Source organism: Cupressus sempervirens, chromosome 10 (assembly GCF_028749045.1).
Source record: "Cupressus sempervirens isolate cs-2001-9-10 chromosome 10, ASM2874904v1, whole genome shotgun sequence".
Lineage (NCBI taxonomy): Eukaryota > Viridiplantae > Streptophyta > Pinopsida > Cupressales > Cupressaceae > Cupressus > Cupressus sempervirens.
The window spans coordinates 617,452,796-617,474,121 of record NC_143127.1 but is presented as its reverse complement, the minus strand read 5'-3'; the positions used below and the strand labels follow the sequence as shown (position 1 = coordinate 617,474,121).

The 21,326-nt window shown below is 33.6% G+C and overlaps 1 pseudogene; it reads right to left on the bottom strand.

The window, feature by feature from the left end:
* Positions 1 to 622: 622 nt before the first annotated feature.
* LOC149535356 (syntaxin-125-like) lies at positions 623 to 20,671 on the bottom strand (annotated as a pseudogene).
* Positions 20,672 to 21,326: the final 655 nt, after the last annotated feature.

Genomic DNA, 21,326 nt, shown 5'->3' with positions numbered 1-21,326 from the left:
ATAAAATTAGTGCTTTACTCTAACAAATAGTATACTCAAATTTAGTAGTAGAGAGCATAATTGATTCGTGTATTTTTCTTAACCATGCGACTAATCTATTCCCCAAAAAGAAGGCTTCCCCATTAGTGTTGTGCTTGTCATCCAAATAACCTACATAGTCAGCATTGACATATGTAACAATAGAAAACTTGTCACTTGGTTGATACCATTAACCAAACAGAAGAGTACCCTAGAAATATTTGAAGATACATTTTACAACATTCAAATGAGAAACTTAGGAGAGGCCTAAATCCTCACAATCATGCACAATATCTCCATAATATTTATTCTAGATGTCGTGAGAGAAAGTTGTCACTCTTAAACCAAATTCAAGACATTATTACATTTTTAGGGTTTAAATCAAAGAAAAAAAAGTCAAGAAATCAAATGTTCAAACTCATAATGCTTCCAATCAATTGATCATTTCTAGGAGGAACTATTAACTTCATATGCATTTTTTGAAACCTCCCACTTGGATATATTTTGTATAGATGTAGCCTAGAGTTAAGATTGTGTACTAAAGGCCCACTTTATGTGAGATAGATAGCTCAAAAGTAATGATGTTCCACAATTTGAAGAGCATTTAACTTTTTTTTAGGCTAGTTACAATAGGAAATACAATAATTAGAAGCAAAATAATGCTTAGACACATGTATTTCCTTATGCTTGTTAGTAATTTGAAGTTGCTGAGCTCCATGGTCAACAAAAGAAGCAACATTTGTAACATGATGTTTAGTAGTTATTCTCAAGCTTTATGGCAACATCATTGTGATTTCAAATCTCATGCACAATATCCAGAATATGACTATGGCCCTGTTCTTGGATGGCCTTTTGAAGAAAGTTTTCACTATCACATATTTGTATAATATTGTCAATGGTATCCATCTAGATGCTCACCTGTAACAATATAATATCTTCTTTTAATCATTTCTCTGTATTGCCCCGTGATATTTTGTCTCAAAACCTAGAAATATCCCATCAAATCCTTCAATTTCTTTCTATTAGGATTAACCTCAAACATTAATAATAATTACATCCAAATATAAATAATATAAGAAAATAATAAATCACATAGAAGAGAACACAAGACACCAAGATATAATGAGGTTCAGGATTAACCTCAGATAGAAATAACAATTACATGCAAATATAAGCAATATCAGAAAATAATAAATCAAAGAGAATAGAACACAAGATATCAAGATTTAGTGTGGTTCACCCAAACCTTAGGCTACATCCACCAAACAACAAGTCTAGTATTATTACGATCCAATGATTACAACCTGATTATAATATGTAATCTCTTACATCTCAATATTGTTGCAAGAAGCAATTTTTGCATCACACATTATGAAAATCCCTAACCTTGAGCTCTTTTATACAAGTATGTATAGTACTTCCTTGATCAGTCACCAAAAACTAATAATCTCCCACTTGGAGACTAATCTTGTAGCTATGTCACTACTCCATGAGGCTCCCACTAGATCAAACCACCCTAGTTGTTCTTTTATTCTATACAATCTAGAAGACCATCAAAAGCTAAAGAGGAGTTCAACTTCTTTGTTGTCACTACCTTTGTCAACATATCCATTGGATTTTCATCTATATGTATCTTGGCCATCTCTAATTGTCCATCATTCAAAATTGACCAAATGAAATGGTACCATAATTGTATGTGTTTTGTCTTTGAATGCAGAGCATAATTCTTCACAAGATGAATGACACTCTAACTATCTATAAACAAATAATTATCCCTCTAAGGGTGTCCCAATTATTCTAGGAAGAAATGAAGCCATATCATCTCCTTGGATACCTTTGTAGTAGCAACATACTCTGTCTCTGTAGTGGACAAAGCATTAACCTTTTGCAAATGAGAAACCTAGCTCATAGCTACCCCAACAATAGTAAATATATAACCCATAGTACTCCTCCTAGTATCAATATCCCCTACCAAATCTGAGTCAATATATCCTTGTAAATTAGTATTAGAGCCTCCAAAGTTTAAACACTTAATGGATGTACCTCTTGAATCTCTATGAATCCATTTTACTATATTCCAATGCTTAGTTCCTGGATGACTCATATACCTGCTAACAACTCCCAATGCATGTGCAATATCTAGCCTCATACATACCATAGCATGCATCAAGATTCCTACAGCTAAAGCATAAGGTAGCTTAGATAGCTTATCATCCTCTTCTTGTGTCTTGGGACACATCTTCTTAGTCAACTTCAAGTGACCAGGTAAAGGTGTGCTAACAGTTTTGGCATTCTCCATAGAGAAATGTTGCAACACCGTCACAATGTAATCAACCTAAAATAATGTCAATTTTTTATTTTTCTTATCTCTAAAAATCTTCATACCAAAGATTTGTTTTGCTTCCCCCAAATCCTTCATAGAAAATGAACGTGCTAACTATAATAATGTAATTATCATCATCCAACCTCTCAAAGTAAACATAATAATATGAATGACACCTACTATTTCCATTTTCATGCATAAAACTATCAAATCTCAGATACCATTGTCAAGATTCTTTCTTCAAGCCATAGAAACTTTTCTTCAATCTACACACTAAGTTCTCCTTACCATTGACCTCAAATCCTTATGGATGTTCCATATATACCTCTTCATCCAAATCATCATATAACATCAAGATGCTCAAAATGAAAATCTTTAGTAGCCACAATACTTAAAATAGTGTGAATAAAAGTCATTTTTACAATAGGAGAGAATATCTCATCAAAATGAATGCTTTTTTTGTACAAATCCTTTTACAACTAACCTAGCTTTAAATATTTTCTTACCTCCATCCTCTTCTTTGAACCTATAAACCCATTTTTCTATAAAGCTCATTTACCTATAGGATACTTGCATAAATCCCAAGTCTTATTTTTGGACAAGGAGTCCATTTCATCTGCTATTGCAGACTCCCACTGAATCTTAGTATCCACCTACACAGCTTCATCATAAAATTCAAGTTCACCAGCATCTATTAGTACAATAGAGTACAAAAAAAGAGAAAATCTTTTTGGAGGTCTACTTAGCCTTGTTGACCATCTAACATTCACTGAGATGTGTGGCATTTGTTATTGTAGATCATGAGGAATTGTTGGTATGTCATCTTTTGGAGTATCATCCATCACTACATAATCATCTTCTTGCTTCTAATGTTGTTGCAATAGATCTTTGTACAACACTTTATCATTGAATATGACATCCCTACTTCTTACAATTTTATGATTTTCAAAATCCCAAAGCCTATAACCAAATTCATCATTTCCATATCCAACAAATACATATTTCTTTGACTTAGCTTCTAGCTTGGTTCTATTTTCAAAATCTATATGAGCAAATGCTTCACAATTGAAGGTTTTGATAAAAGAATAAGTCATATTCTTACTAGTTTGTGGTTCCTCTAGAATACTACAACCCAAAGGAATATGGGGACCTCTATTAATCAAATATATAGAAGTATTGACAACCTCGACCCACATATTTAAGGGAAACCCTACATGAAACCTCATGCTCCTTGCACACTTCATTATAGTCATATTTATGTGTTCAACTACTCCATTCTCATGTGGAGTCCTTGGAACAATTTTATGTCTACAAATACCATTAGTAGAGCAATAATCTTCAAATTCATGACTGCAATACTCACCACCATTATCAAATCTAAGATATTTTAATTTCTTACCAGTCTCATTTTCAACCAAGCATTTCCATTTCTTAAAAGTTTAAAATACATTAGATTTTTGTCTAAGGAAATAAATCCATACTTTTCTAGTTGCATCGTCGATAAATGCAAAATAGTAATGAGAGCCACTAAGGGAAGATACCTAAGCTAGTCCACATACATCCATATACACAAGCTCTAATCTCTCACTTTTCTTTTCCTTCCCACTTTTCACAAAACTCACTCTCTTTTGTTTTTTGTACATACAACTTTCACAAAGATCCATATTAACACATTCCAAACTTGGTAGAACTTTCTTTGAATAAAGTAATTTTATACCTTTCTCACTCATGTGCTCAAATCTATTGTGCCATAGTATTGTATCAAAATATATAGCAATTGTTCTTGAACACTCATTTTTCTCCGAAACAATCAAAGTAGAAGGAATAATATGACCTGTACAAAGATATAAGGTGCCTACTTTTACACCTTTTGCTACTACAAGGGAACCTTTTGAAACCTTCCAATTTTTATCATTAAAAGTAATTACATAACCCTCATCACTAAGTTTCACTATTGAAATTAAATTCCTACCCAGCCTTGGAATGTGTCTTACCTCATGTAGGAGCCAATGATTTTCATTCTGCAGCTTAATCTTAACTTTTCCCTTTCCAACAATCTGACAGGGTTCATTATCCCCCAAATAAATAATCTCAAAATTGACTTGGACATAATCAATGAAATAACCTCTATGAGGTGTAGCATAAAATGAAGCACTAGAATCTAAAACTCATGAATCATCAACACTTTCTAAAGATAGAAGCAAAGCATCCTCTTACCACATTTGCCTTGTTGTTCCATTCTAGTTTATCTCCTTCATTCTTCTTTCGAGTCCAAAAATCTTTCTTCTTATGCCCTAGTTTCCCACAATAACAACAATTAGTTTTCCCTCTCGATTGAGACCTCTTTCTCTTTGACTTTCCTCTAGATTTCCAACAATTTCTAGAATTATTTCATCTCTTAGTCATTATGCCTCTGCTTTGTGTGTTCAAAGCACTTCCTGTTGTAGATCCACTTGAGGTTTTCTTATGAGTTTTCTCACTCAAAATAACACTGATCACATCATCATATTTTAGGGTATTAGATCCAAAAATAGAATTACTCACAGTCATTACCAAGTCATTCTAGCTTTTAGGCAAAGAACACAAAATCAAGAGAGCCCTAATTTTTTCATCAAAATTAATACCCACTAAAAATAACTGACTAGTAATAGTATTAAACTTATTTAAATGATCCACAATAGATCCACCTTCTGTCATCTTCATATTAAATAAATATTTTATGATAAATACCTTATTTAAAGTGGAGGGCTTTTCATACAATTTCACTAAATTTTGAATCAACTATTTTCTTTTATAATGTTAAATATCACTGATGGTGCCAAGCATATTCGAATGCTTCCAAGTGCCTTCCTATCTAAAATCTCCTAGTCCTCATCTGTCATAGTTCCTTTTTTCTTGGATTTTCCTTTCAACAACTTCCACAAGTCCTTCTAATAAAGATAGGCTTCAATTTGCATCTTCCATAATTGAAAGTTATATCCATTAAACTTGTCAACCTTCATCTTACCCTTGTCTGCCATTGCTCCCACTCAACCATAAGACTCTCTGAAAAAGGATAACTAAAAAACAACCTCGCTCTGATACCACTTGCTAGGATTAACCTCAAATAGAAATAACAATTACATGCAAATATAAACAATATCATAAAATAATAAATGGCATAGAAGAGAACACAAGACACTAGAATTTAACATGGTTCACCCAAACCTTGGGCTACATCCACCAAATAACAAGTCCAATATTATTATGATCCAATGATTACAACATGATTACAATTTGTAAGTCCTTACAGCTCAATACTGTCACAAAAAGTAATTTTTTTATCACACATTATGAAAATCCCTAACCCTAAGCTCTTTTGTACAAGTATGTACAATACTTCCCTAGTCAGTCACCACAACTATGGGTTCGATCTATGGGAGTCTCATGTCTACACCCTAGTAACTTATGTTTTGCATAATTATATTTATCGGAAGATTCAAGTTTTCATTTAATCAACTTAGACTTTTTGAGGACCACTTCAAAATCAATATCTAATCTATCTTAAATATTTCATAGTTTTAGCATTGTGGATGGTTTTTCTTTCTTCATTTGCATGTTGTACCTTCTCCAACAACCCTTCTACCAAATCCATATCATTTTCACATTTGGACAGTGGAAAGGTTGATGTGTGATTTATGGAAAAAAATTGATTAGATTGAGGTAAAAAAAATTGAGAAAGATTCTTTAAGAAGTTTCTACATGGTCAAATGACTTATGACATGGCTCAATTCCAAGGTAGACATGGAATGTGAGTCAACATGATTAGAAGGAAAGAGAGAACGAATGGTTAGGTTCATCATAATCAATTTGGATCATTGGATTTAGGTTTGAGTTTTATGATTAAGATAAATTCCACTTAAGGGTGAACAAATAAAGACCTTAGTGGTTGATTGTTGGTTCCAAGTGGAATACAAAGTTTTAGAAGGTTGTGATCATAGAGGAGGTCATAATATTGAGTGTGATCATACCAAAGGATAGAGTATGGTATGTTCTTGAGTTTCGGAGCTTTACTAGATACTATCAAGTAGGGACAATACAAATTATAAATTATTTATTATCTATTACTCCCTAAAAATTGTAGTAGAAGAATCCCTTGATTGGGTGGATCCCAATAGATCCCTTTGAAAAATCCTTTAATCAAGTAACATTCCCAACTGATTATTTAAAATCATATAACAAGGTTACTCTTACTAGGGTAAAGAATTTAACAGGTCTCAAGGAAAATCTCTTAACCGAGTAGCACCTAATAGTGTTGTTATAACCCTTAACTGATCAAGCTCCTAATAGAATATATTCTATAAGAGTAGACAATTTGTGAGCATCATTATCACATTGTAGTTTTCACTCCAATCAGGTTTCCATAAGATATATTTGGTGTTGTACTTGTTGGAAACTTACAATTGGAACAATTTTTTTTTTGTCATTAATGTCAAATCTATTGATGCAACATATTGATACCTAATCTAAATGTCATATCTAGTCATTTGATGAAGAGGATTTGAAAGTTACTCATAACTATAGAACCTAGAGGAAAGTTTGAAGTTATGTAATGAGAGTTACAATGGATATTTGATTAGATAGACTTTGATAAAGCAAAGTAATTATTTATGTCAAGGAAGCTAAGACAAGCTGAGAAAATGAGTAAATTACTAAGAAATGTCGAGTAATGCTAGTGTTAACTTAGCCATAGTAAGTACCAAGAAAATCCAATGTTGACCAAGCATTAGCATCAACCAAAAAATTTAGTTGATAACAAGCTAGAAAGATTAAACAATGACTAAGTATTTCAGTGTTGACTGAGTATCAAAATTCAATAATTTTTGAGTGATAGTAAAAGATCAAATTCAAAGGATTCATAAGAACAAGCTGACTTAGTTGATTTCTTGGGAGATGTAAAACATGTTGAAGATTAGATTGATGAGTTGGATCATTAAATTCAAGGTGGTGATTAGGTGGAGACCTAATAGAAGGATTCTAGAGAAGTTTCTAGAGGATGATCAAGAAGTTGTATAGATAAATTGAATCAAGTTGAAGTTGATCATAAACCCTAAGATCTACGGTAGATGTAGAAAATAGTAAAGCACAAATTGCCTACTTAAAGGGATACGAAATAAAACTTTTGATATCATGTGCAAACAAGTCTATCTGAGCCCAGCAAGTGTTTATGAGAGAGTTCATATACAGAGCAAGGTTGATCAAAAGAAACACACAAGAATGTGGATGCAAAGCTAAAGGAGAAAGATTGCATATGTGATGTCGTTATTGATAAGTGATTTTGAGTAGAATGCTCAAGTGTTGATGAGAAGTGTAGACTGATTTCTTGAAGTCTATCCAAGTAGATCAAGATCAGAGATGATGATGAAAGGCTTATTAGTGAACCGATATAAGGACTAAACAAATATCTAAATCAGAACAATGAGTTGTAATCACATAGATAAAAACCTTTTTTTTCTTTCTTATCATTATAAAAAGTTTGTATTGAAATCCTTTTAATAGAGATTGACCTAATAATCATTGGAATACTTAATAGTCTATGTAAATCCTTTAACCAGGTGACATTCTAAACAAAATGATCAAAGTCCTCTTACAAGGCCACTCCTAACAAGATGATTAAATCCTCTAACCAGGCCACATTCAACAGTGTGTATTATAAACCTTTGACATGGTTGGCTCCTAATAGAGCTCACTTCAAAAGAGTGAAAAAGAGTGACATGTTGCTGGTGGTTTTTTCCAAATTGGATTTCCATGTAAAATCATTGTGTCAAACTATGATGAATATCTTATAAATATTTTACATGTGATGATTTTTTTCATTATGCAATATGAGTTAATTTTATGATAGTTTTACAGTACAAACTGAGCAACAACAAGTTAAGTATGATCAACAAAACATTGATGTGTTTAATGTTTAATAGTTCAAGTGGTACATATAGGCCTAGATAACTAATTCGGCCCCCTCCCCACTCTTAGTTATTGTAAACATTTCTCATAATTGGTTTCAGAGTTAAGTGCTTCCAAAGAAAATTTTGAAGGTTCTTAAAGCTAAAGATCATGACAAACAAGAGAGATGTACCCAAGCTGAATAAGAAGAACTTTCTTGCATGGCAGACCTTGATGAAGCTACACATATCTAGTACCAGTGATGCTACTATAAATTTTATGAGCAACAAATATGTAGAGATTGCAGCTACTCCTCTAAATACTAAAGAATTGAGACATAAATTAGATCACAACCAAGTAATGTTGGAGATTTTCTTAGCCCTAAGCTATGTCGAGTTTAATAACCTAAAATATTGCAATACACTACAAAGAAGATTTGGGATAGATTGAAGACCATATATGGAGGTGATGAAAATGTACCAAGAGCCAAAGAAAAAATCCTAAGAGGTAAATTTGATGATACAAGAATGGTGGAAGGTGAGAACCTAGTACAATACTGCATAAGAGTTAAAGTGGTTGTTAATGCTATTCGAGAGAAAATGGAACAATTGAAGATGAAACAATGATAAGAAAGGTATTGAGGACTCTACTCCCTATCTTTACCATTTGAGTCTCTATAATTCAAGAACTAAGATGCACACTAGGTAACAATTTTACTTTAGAAGGTGTAGTTGGTAGACTTATTGCTTTTTAGAAGTCTAATTTTGATAACTACACATTTGCTACCATTGAATATAATTTCAAGTCACAATTAATTCTTATTAAGAAAGAAAGAAAAACATGTGAATAGTGAAAGTGATAGTTCTAACGATGAGATTGATGAAATTAAAACCCTCATTGAAAAAAGGTTAGGAAGAGGAAGAGGTAAATACAAAGATAAATTACCTATCATTTTATTTTCATGTAACAAAGCTAGTAATATTGATGCTAAATGTCTTGACAAAGAAGATAAGGATGAAAAGAAGGAAAACAAGTACAAAAGAATAAGAGATGACAAAGGCTACAGAAGAAGCAAGCATGAAAAAGGTAAGAGATCTTGTTATATTGTTGAAGAGAGGACTAATAATGAATATGAGAGTAATGTTGATGAAGTTTTCTATGTTGCTATGAAAGAAGAGTTTGATGAAGATGAGAAAACTGTATTAATTTCTTATGTAAACAAAAGTGATAGATGGATAATTAACATGGATGTTCCAATCATATGATTGGTAATAAAGTCAAATTTGAAGATATTGGTCCATACAATGGTGGATATATTAAATTTGGAAATGATATCCCATGTGTTATAAAAGGAAAAGGCACTATTCAACAAACTACAATTTGTTGAGTGTTTCATAGCTAAACAAATCAGGTTATATAGTTAAATTTCTCAACATGAAGGCCAAGATCCATGATTATTATGGTAAGATAATTGGGATTGGTGAGTAGACAAGAGATAACTTATTCTATCTAGACCTATCAAAAGAGACATGTATGTTTGCACACCAAGAAGATGTTTGGTTATGGCACAAAATATTATGTCATTTGAATTTTTACAATTTGGTGAATATCACTAAGATGAAGAATGTAAGAGGATTTCCTAAACTAAAGAAGCTTGGAAATGCTATGTGTAAACAATGTCAATTAGGAAAGATGACCAAGTCTTGTGTTAAGAGTAAAACATATACAACCAGTGATATTTTGGAATTGGTTCATGCTAACCTATGTGGATCCATTGGTGTTAAAATTTATTGTGGAGATAAATATTTCATTCTATTTGTAGATGACTGCTCTAGAATGATGGCTCTAAGGTTTCTTAAAATTAAATCTGATGCTTTTTAGTAATTCAAGTGGTATTTACCTAGAGTTGAAAAGGAAACATGGAAGAGTCTAAAGTGTTTGAGATCTAATAGAGGTGGTGAAATATTCATTTCACATGAGTTCAACACATTCTACAATGAAAAAGGAATCAAAAGACATATATTAGCACCAAGGACCCCTCCTTAGAATGGTATAGCTAAAAGAAGGAACATATCAATTATGGGTTGTGCTAGAACACTATACTAGAATTAAAAATGGAAAAGTGAGTTCTGGGTTGGGGGGGCAGGGGGAGGGGTAAATCAACACTTGAAACTTTTACCTCTTAAAATTTTTACCATACATCCATCTCATAACTTAACATGTAAACTAAAATATGTAACCATTCATCACATCTAAAGCATGAAATAAATCAACACATAACACATAAGATTTTGGTTACCCAGAAACACTCTAAAGAGAAGGTAAAACTGGGGCGAGGATGACACCCACAAATCTTTACTACTATAGTTGCAAAGTGCGGCCTATTATGGCTACAATATTTTGATCATAAAATATGGTCTACACTATGAGAGGTATGCCCTATTAAATGCTTACAAATACTATTAGGTCTCACCTTGCTAAAGGATTTAAACTCACAATTAAGTAAGAACTTAGTTAAGGGTTTTACAAAAGCCTGTTAAGACTACTTTGTATCACCTATTAGAATGATCTAGTACCTAATCCTTCAGTTAGCACCTTATACTTGATATTATATCTCCTCTTTACAACTCATCTCTCAATCCTCCTAATCAGATATATCTTCTCTAACCTTTCATTGCCTATCTCTGTTCCTCTTAGACTAATTCTTTATTGTGAAACTCTGTCTTAGCCATATTCACCATGCTTTCTTCACACCAAATACTCTACTTAGTATCCTCCTTCACAAAATTAGGTTACCCTTAGGATTTCATTCTTTTATAAACATTATGGAAATGAAATTAGGTTAGAATCAATGATTGTGGTTGATCCGTATGTCTCTTAATGCTTCCCTCAATCTGATTGGATGCATGCATTGCATAGGGATGCATAATATGACTCCCTCCTTATTCATGTTCATGTCAACAAAAAATGGTTTACATTGAATTATGCTCCATGAAAAATATCTATGTCATAAAATGTTCACTCGACACCCATAGGCTCTGATGACCAGTCTTCATTGTGCTCTATATACTAATACTCAACTTCTGAATAGCTCAAACTACTCTATTTTCTCAGCACCTGAATCACCCAACACACTCTAACTACTCAACACCTAAGTGACTTGAAACATACTATCTAGTAAACACATACTATCTATTCAACACATGCTAGTGCTTGACACTAACTATCATATTACTTGACATGTATTGTTTGGAGACTTATGCTCGACATGCTCTGTTTGCTTGACTCACACTGATCACTCGGCTTGCTCTATTCACTTGGCATGCACTATGTATTTTACTTGCTGATGTAGGAGCATCTTAGGTGTAAGAGCAATATTGTATCACCCAAAAATGTTTTATTTTCAGTCTTTTCCATTTTAATAAGGACTAGTAGATAGTGCAGTTACTATTTATGGGAACTTTCTATTTTTAGTAAGTTTGTTGTATGAGCTCAGAATGATATCATTTTCTATAGGAAAGTTCATTTTCGAGTTGTAAGCCTACCATAAAATTCTCATTGCTCAAGCATAAGTATTAGAGAAGTTATTACAGATTCTCAGCAAAAAAATTTGTAGAAAAATATTTTGGCTCACCGTTGGAGGCCTCAGAGTGCTTGACTGAGGTCCAAAAGCTTGACAGAAAAGTGATAGCACAATTCCAAGCTTGTAGATCAAGAGATGACATTTCTGAAAAGTGGCTATAATAGCTAATCAGAGCAACAGTTTGTGAATTATGGCCTTTCAAAGTCGGGCTACCCAAAATATCTAAAATAATTGTCAAATATGTATTTGGTTGACTCTATATGTATTGTTAGGGTCTATTGGCCCTAGGTATTAAGTTTCAATGTCTAGAACCTTCCTAGGTGGCATAAAATTGTGTATTTAAGAAATTCTCAAACATTGTCTATAACAACACTAGGTGATAGTTCGCAGCTTGTCTTGCAAATTATTGTAATGAAGGCACCCATGTGGGTTAACATATTATACTTGTGAATTCTATAATACTGCATTCGTAGTGACATGCCCTTCCCTTATAAATAGTAAGGGAATTTAGAATAGCCCCTAGAATACTTATAAATAGTAGGCCCTCCCTGCAGCAATAGCCATAGAGCCTATAGAATGGTAGGGGGGCCCTTTAAATGTACTAGCCCATAAGGGGACTATCCCTTTGCATGCACCGAAAATAGAATAATATAATAGAAGCCCTCTACATTATAGCTCTAGTGATTGGTTCTAAATTCAAAATCAAGTCCCCTCTACAATTTCCCCTCTGTTCCATGTTCCTAAAATGGATCTCATCAAACAAATAAGAAGTCCATATTTTGTTCTTGCATTTGCTATTATTTTTTTATTTTTTGTTATGGTTTATGGTATTAAGGGGAGTGGAGCACCCTTTATCAAGTGCTCTCAGAGCTAGATTTTTGAGTGTGTGGATAGAATGTTGACTATGAGGTAGTTCGTACCAAGATCGTGGTTTGGGCTGAGCATGTAGATAGATCTCCAATTGTGAGGCCATTTGCACTAGGGTTTCAATGGAAGCATGAAAATGCTTTCACGAAGAGAGCATGGTGGAAGAGATGTAGGTGTTATACCTAGCCCTCCAAAGAAAAATGAAAACATTGGAAGAACAAATACATAGAGGAACAACTCTTCCTATGAGAGATGAAAGTGAGGATGAGGACAAAGTAGACAAAAATGCTGAAGTAGAGGCAGTTCTAAACCTAGAAGAAGAAAGGATTTTTAGGGTCATCTCCAAGATTTGAAAAAGACCTAAGTTTGAGGTTCCCACATTTTCAAAAAATCTTAACCTAGAGAAGCTAATCGACTAGATCAATATAATGGAGGAGTAGTTTGAGCATGGAGATATTGAGGATCTTGATAGGGTCAAGTTTGTGAAGGAAAAACTGAAGGGACATGCAAAGATCTGGTGGCAGGTGACTCAGTTGGAGAGAAATAGAAAGGGAAAAGACAAAATCATCAAATGGGATCAGATGATAGCTAAATTGAAGCAACAATTCATTCCCTTAGATTATGAGCTTGATTTGTTGAAGAAAATGTAAGGGTTGAAGCAAGTAGGAAAATTAGCTCAAGAGTATACCAAAGAATTCTACCAAGTTCTCATTAGAACCAGCCATGCATAAGCTAATAAGGAGAAAGTCTCTCATTATCTTAATGGGTTAAGGCCAAGTATTTAGGATGAGCTAAGTTTGATTTGAATGAACAGTATTGAGGAGACATACCAATTTTCCCTAAGAGTTGAGGAGAAGCTAAGGAATAAATTTGACAACAAGAATAGTGGAAGAGGTCATGGTGGAAGATCTGGTGTATGATCTTATGGTGGTTGTAATGATGATCAGAAGAACAAGGATGAGGCTAGAAGTAGTATTTAGAACCAGAGGGGAAACAATTTCAATCATTTCCATGATTAGAACAATAGGGATCAGAGAGGAAGAGGAAGAGGACAATGATCTAGAAGAGGAGGCTTTTATGGAAAATGTTTTCACTACAAAGAAGAAGGGTATAAAGCATTTGGATGTTCCCAGTTCTAAGGAAGGATAGACTAAAGAACAAAAGGCTAGGCCAGAGTTGCACATGTTGATGAAGATGTCAAATCATCACATTTTGAAGATGTTGAAAGAGAAGTCCTAGTTAATAGAAAATTCCTGCTGAGTGGTGAGAATGAACTTCATCAAAGAAGGAGCTTGTTTCACACAAGGTGTAAACGTGAAGATAAGTGTTGTAATGTGATCATTGATGGTGGAAGTATTGACAATACGGTGTCAAAAATGATGGTCACCAAGTTGAAGTTGAAGAGATAGAAACACCTGTGTCCATACTATATTACTTAGGTGCAAGATGACCACAAGGTCATGGTCAATGAGAAGTGCTTAGTAAAGTTCAATATTGGAAGCTACTAGGATGAGGTGTTATGTGATATCATACCTAGGGACATATGCCATATATTGTTGGGTAGGCCATGGAAGAATGACAGGCATGCTGTATAGGATGGGTGAGCAAATACCTACACTCTGACCAAGGATGGAGTAAAACATAAGTTGAAACTATTGAATGATAAAGAAGAATAGGTATGTAGTGCTGCCAGAATATGTTTTGTTGATGGAAAAGAGTTTCTAAAAGGTATGAAGTGTGAGCATGTGTGTTTTTCTATAATTCTAAAAGATAGTAAAGAAGAAATAGAGGTACCTGTAGACATTGTAGATATGTTGGGAGAATTTTGTGATATTGTACCAAATAAAATACCTGATGGATTTCCCCTAATGAGGAAGATTAGTCATCAAATGGATTTGGTTCTAGGAGCTAGTTTTTCAAACACGGCAGTGCACAGAATGACACTAGCAGAAAGTGAAGAGTTGAAAAAGCAAGTTCATGAGTTGTTGTAGAAGGACTTGATTCGAGAGAGTCTGAGTCCATGTGATGTACCAACTGTATTAGTAACAAAGAAGAATGGTTAATGGAGGATGTGTACAAATTCTCACAGTATCAATAAGATCACAATACATTATAGATTTCCATTTCCAAAGGTGGATGATATTATGGACTGTTTGAGTGGATCTGAGTATTTCATGAAGATAGATATGAAGAGTGGATACCATCAAATTTGTATCAAAGAAGGTGATGAGTAGAAGAATTCTTTCAAAACAAAAGAAGGTTCATATGACTAGTGGTTAATCATGCCTTTTGGGCTAACCAATGCACCATACACTTTCAGGAGGCTCATGAATGAGGTATTGAAGGAGTTTTTGAGTAAGTTTGTTATTTTTCACCTAGATGATATATTGATCTTTAGTAAGACATTGGAGGAGCATTTGATTCATATTTGCATGGTGTTTGATAAGTTGAGGGAAGAAAAGTTTCTGATAAATCTGAATCAGTACAATTTTGTAAATGAGTTAGTGTACTTGGGATTATAGTCTTAATAGAAGGTCTAAAAATGGACCTCGAAAAAGTGAAGGCTATCCTTGAATAGCCTACTCCAAGGAGTGTGACTGAGGTAAGATTTTTTCATGGACTAGCTAGATTTTACAAAAAGTTCATAAGAGGTTTTAACAGTATTTGTGGACACTTGACTGAAATAATGAGAGGGGATAGGAAAGAATATAAATGGATTGTAGGAGTAGATAAGAGTTTTAATCTGTTGAAATAGAAAGTTATTGAATAGCCTATTTTAGCACTTCCTAATTTTAACAAGGTGTTTTAAGTGGACTGTGATGTTAGTGGTACTACAATAGGAGTTGTTTTGAGCCAAGAAGGTAGACATATTGCTTATTTTAGTGAGAAGTTGAATGATGGAAAAAGAAAATATTTTGTTTATGATCAGGAATCTTATGTTATAGTTCAAGCATTGAAGAATTGGAGATACTATCTTCTTCCTAAGGATTTTTTTTGTATACTGATCATCAAGCTTTGCAATATTTGAATAGTCAAAGAAAATTAAACAAAAGACATTTGAAGTGGGTTGAGTTTTTGTAGAGCTACACATTTGTTTTGAAACACAATAGTGGGAAGTCTAATAGAGTTGTAGATGCTCTCAGTAGAAGACAACTTTTGCCGATAGAAATGTAGATAAAGGTGATTGAGTTCAAGGAACTCAATACTTTGTATCTAGATTATCCTAATTTTGGTGAAGTGTGGAAGGCTTGTACAGAACATGTTAGACTTGATAGGACAAAGTGGTTAGATTTCATGATCCAGGATAGTATTTTTTTTTAAGGAAACCAGTTGTGCATTCTTAGAAGTTCAATGAGAGAGAATCTCATCAAGGAGAAGCATAGTGGAGGATTGGTTGGACATTTTGGCAGAGATAAACCATAGTTTTGATTGGTGGGAATTATTACTGGCCATAGTTGCAATCAGATGTGAAGAAGTTTTTAAAAAGTTGCAGAGTATGTCAAATGGAGAAAGGAATGAAGTAGAATACAGGGTTGTATCACCCATTACCTGTACCATAGAAGTTGTGGGAGGATATCAACATGGATTTTGTTCTTGGATTACTAAGGACATGGTATAAGCATGATTCTATTTTTGCGGTGGTTGATAGGTTTTCAAAGATGGTACATTTTATTCCTTGCAAGAAGACTAGTGATGCTATTCATATAGCAAAGTTATTTTTCAAAGAAGTGATGAGACTACATGGTCTTCCAAAGAGTATAGTTTTAGTTCAAGATACCAAATTTTTTGGGTATTTCTAGCATACATTGTGGAAGAAGTTGAAGATAGATTTGAAGTTTAGTTCATCACATCATCCATAGACTAATGGATAGACATATGTTGTGAATCACAGTTTGGGAAACTTGCTAAGATGTTTGGTTGGAGACAAGCCAAAAGGATGGGATATGATTTTACCACAAACATAATTTGCATATAATAATTCTATCGATAGGAGTACTAGCAAATCACCATTTCAGATTGTATATGGGAGTAGCCCTAGAAATGCTTCTGAATTGAGGTGGTTGGATAAAGGAGAGATAAGTAGTGCTAAAACAGAAGAATTTGTTGAACATTTGAAGAACATCCATGAGGAGGTGAGGAAACACATCATAAAGATGAATACACAATATAAGGCTAAGGAAGATGTGAAAAGGAGGTATAAAGAATTTTAGATTGGAGATGAAGTCATGGTTCATTTGAGAAAGGAGTGTTTTCTAGTGGGTATATAGAATAAGCTAAAGATGAAGAAGTTTGGACCATGCAAGATAGTGAAAAGGCATGATTTTGGCAATGCGTATGAAGTAGAGTTTCCTGTTGAATTGAATATATTAGTACTATTTAATATTTTAGATTTGACAGAGTATTATGAAGAATGTGATGGAGATGAAGTTGCAAAAGCGCAGAAGCTACAAATGCTCCCCTTCATACCATAAACCATAATAGAAAACAAAGAAATAACAACAAATGTGAGAAGAAAACATGGACTTCTTATTACATTGCAATGCGGTATTATAGAATTCACAAGTACAATATGCTAACCCACATGGGTGCCTCCATTAAAATAACTCGCAAGAAAAGCTACAAACTATCACCTAGAGTTGTTCTAGACAATGTTTAGGCCTTTCTTAAATAGCCAATTTTATGTTGCTTGGGAAGGTTCTAGACATTAAACTTAGTACCTAGAGTCAACAAACTCTAGCAATACCTATAAAGTTAGCCAAATACATCTTTGACAATTATTTTAGATATTTTGAGTAGTCCAACTTCAAAAGGCCATAACTCATGAACCATTGCTCCGATTAGCTATTATAAGCTTCTATAATTGAGAGACCCATCTCACTCCTACCCACCAATAGTAAATACATAACCTATAGCACTCCACCTGGTATCAATATCCCTTACCAAATCTGAGTCAACATAGCCCTACAAATTAGTAGTAGAGCTCCCAAAATGTAAACACTTATTGGATTTTCCTCTTAGATATCTGAGAATCCATTTTACTAGATTCCAATGCTCAATTCTTGGATGACTCATATCCCTGCTAACAACTCCCATTGTATGTGCAATATATGGCTTATTAAATACCATAGCAGACATCAAGATTCCTATAGCTAAAGCATAAGGTACCTTAGACATCTTATCCTCTTCTTCTTGTGTCTTGGGACGCATCTCCTTAGTCAACTTTAAATGACTAAGTGACAACTTTAGCATTCTCCATAGAGAAACATTCCACCACCTTTGCAATATAATCAACCTGAGATAATTTCAATTTTCTATTCTTTCTATTTTTTCAAATCTTCATACCAAGAATTTTTTTTGCTTCTCCCAAATCTTTTATAGCAAATGCATGTGATAACTGGTATTTCAGCCCCTTAATGTGATCCATGTTAGACCCAGCTACAAGCATATCATCAACATATAAACATAAAATAATATAGCTACTATCATCCAAAATCTTAAAATAAAAACAATGATCTGAATGATACCTACTATATCCATGCTCATGCATAAAACTGTCAAATATTAGATACCATTGCCAAGGTGCTTGCTTCAAGCCATATAAACTTTTTTTCAATTTGCACACTATGTTCTCCTTACCTTTGACCTCAAATCCCTATGGTTGAGACATATATATCTCTTCATCCAAATCACTATGAAGGAAGGTTGTTTTAACATAAAGCTATTCCAAATGCAAATCTTTAGTGGCCACAATACTTAAAACAGTGCGAATAGAAGTCATCTTAACAATGGGAGAGAATATCTCATCAAAATCAATGCCTTTTTTCTATGTAAATCCTTTTACCACTAACTTGTCTTTAAATATTTTCTTACTTCCATCCTCTTCTTTCAACCTATAAACCCACTTATTCTATAAAGCCCTTTTACCTATAGGAAACTTGCATTAATCTCATTTCTTATGTTTCAGCAAGAGTCCATTTCTTCTTTCATTGCAGACTCCTACTGAATCTTTCTATCCACCTACACAACTTCATCATAACATTTAGGCTCACCAACATCAATAAGTAAAATAGAATACAAAGAAAGAGAAAATATTTTGGGAGGTCTACTTAGCCTTGTTGACCATCTAACATTCATTGGGGTGTGTGGTATTTTTTGTTGCAGTTGTTACAGATCATGAGGAGTTGCTAGAGTGTCAACTTCTGGAATATCATCCCATACTACATAATCATCTTTTTTCTCTTGATGCTGCTGCAACAGATCTTTGTACAACACTTTCTCGGTCAATATGACATCCCTGCTTCTTACAATTTTACAATTTTCAAAATCTCAAATCCTATAATGAAATTCATTAATGTCATATCCAATAAATACACATTTCTTTGACTTAGCTTCCAGCTTGTTTATATTTTTAGAATCTATTTGAGAAAATGCTTCACAACCAAAGGTTTTGAGAAAAGAATAATTCACCTTCTTACTAGTCCATGCTTCCTCTAGAATACCACAACCTAAAGGAGTAGAGGGGCCTCTATTAATCAAATATACAATAGTATTAATAGCCTTTGCCCACATATTTAAGGGTGACCCTACATGCAACCTCATGCTTCTTGCATGCTCCATTATAGTCTTGTTCATACATTCAACCACTTCATTTTCCTATGGAGTCCTTGAAATAATTTTTTATCTATGAATACCATTAATAGAGCAATAATCTTCAAATTTGTGACTACAATACTCACCACCATTATCAAATCTAAGACATTGTAATTTCTTTCCAATCTCATTTTCAACCAATCATTTTCATTTCTTAAAAGTTTGAAATACATTAGATTTTAGTCTAAGGAAATAAACTCATACTTTTCTAGTTGCATCATCAATAAATGTAATATAATAATGAGAGCCACTAAGGAAAGATATCAGAGTTGGTCCACATACATCTGTATGCACAAGCTCTAATTTCTCACTTTTATTTTCCTTCTCAATCTTCACAAAACTCACTCTCTTTTGTTTTTCATACACACAACTTTCACAAAAATCCATATTGACACATTTTAGACCTTGTAAAACTTTCTTTAAATGAAGTAATTTCATACCTTTCTCACTCATGTGACCAAGTCTATTGTACCATAGTATTGTATCAGAATCTATAGGTTCTCCTTACTCAACTACATCAACTATTCCTAAATATTCATTTTTCTCTGAAACAATCTAAGTAGAAGGAATAATATGACATGTACAAAGATATAAGGTGCCTACTTTCACACCTTTTGCTTCTACAAGGGAACCTTTTGAAACTTCCAATTTTTGTCATTAAAAGTAACTACACAACCCTCATCACTGAGTTGCCCTATTGAAATTAAATTCCTACTCAGTCTTGGAACATGTCTTACTTCATGTAGTAGCCAATGATTTCCATTCTGCAACTTAATCTTAACTTTTCCCTTTCCAACAATCTGACAAGGTTCATTACCCCCCAAATAAACAAGCCCAAAATCCCCTTGGACATAATCAATAAAATAACAACTATGAGGTGTAGCATGAAATGAAGCACCAAAATCTAAAACTCATGAATTATCAATACTTTCTAAAGAAAGAAGCAAAGCATCCTCTTCAGATTTTTTACTTACCACATTTGCCTCCTTGTCCCCTTTTCGTTTATCTCTTTCATTGTTCTTTCAAGTCTAGCAATATTTCTTCTTATGCCATAATTTCCCATAGTACTAGCAATCTCTTGGTCCTTTGGATTGAGACCTCTTCCCCTTTGACTTTCCTATTGATTTTTCATGATTTCCAAAATTATTTCCTCTCTCAGTCATTCTACCTCTTCTTTGTGCATTCAAAGCACTTCCTGATGTAGATCCACCTAAGATTTTCCTACGAGTTTCCTCACTCAAAATAACACTGATCATATCATCATATTTTAGAGTATTAGATCCAGAAATGGAATTACTTACAGCCATTATCAAGCCATTCTAGCTTTCAGGCAAAGAACAAAAATCAAGAGAGTCATAATTTCTTCATCAAAATTGATACCCATAGAAGATAACTAACTAGTAACAGTATTAAACGCATTTAAATGATCTGCAATAGATCCACCTTCTTTCATTTTCATATTAAATAAATACTTCATGAGAAACACCTTGTTTGAAGTGGAGGGCTTTTCATACAATTTTTCTAGGGTTTGCATCAACTCTTCTATCATCTTCACTTTTGTAATATTAAATGCCACCTATGATGCTAGGCATTATTGAATTCTTCCAAGTGTATTTCTATCTAAAAGATCCTAGTTGTCATTTGTCATAGATCTCTAATTCTTGGTTTTTCCTTCCAATAGCTTCCATAAATCCTTCTGATAAAGATAGTCCTCCATTTGCATTTTTCATACCTAAAATTTGTTCCCATTAAACTTGTCAACCCTTGTCTTACTCTCATCTGCCATCACTCCCACTCGACCATGAGACCTTCCTGCAGAAGATCACTAAAAAATGATGCCGATCTAGATTTTAAAAAATGATGACAACCTAGCTCTGATACCACTTGTTAGGATTAACCTTAGATAGAAATAATAGTTACATGCAAATATAACCAATACTAGAAAGCAGTAGATTGTATAAT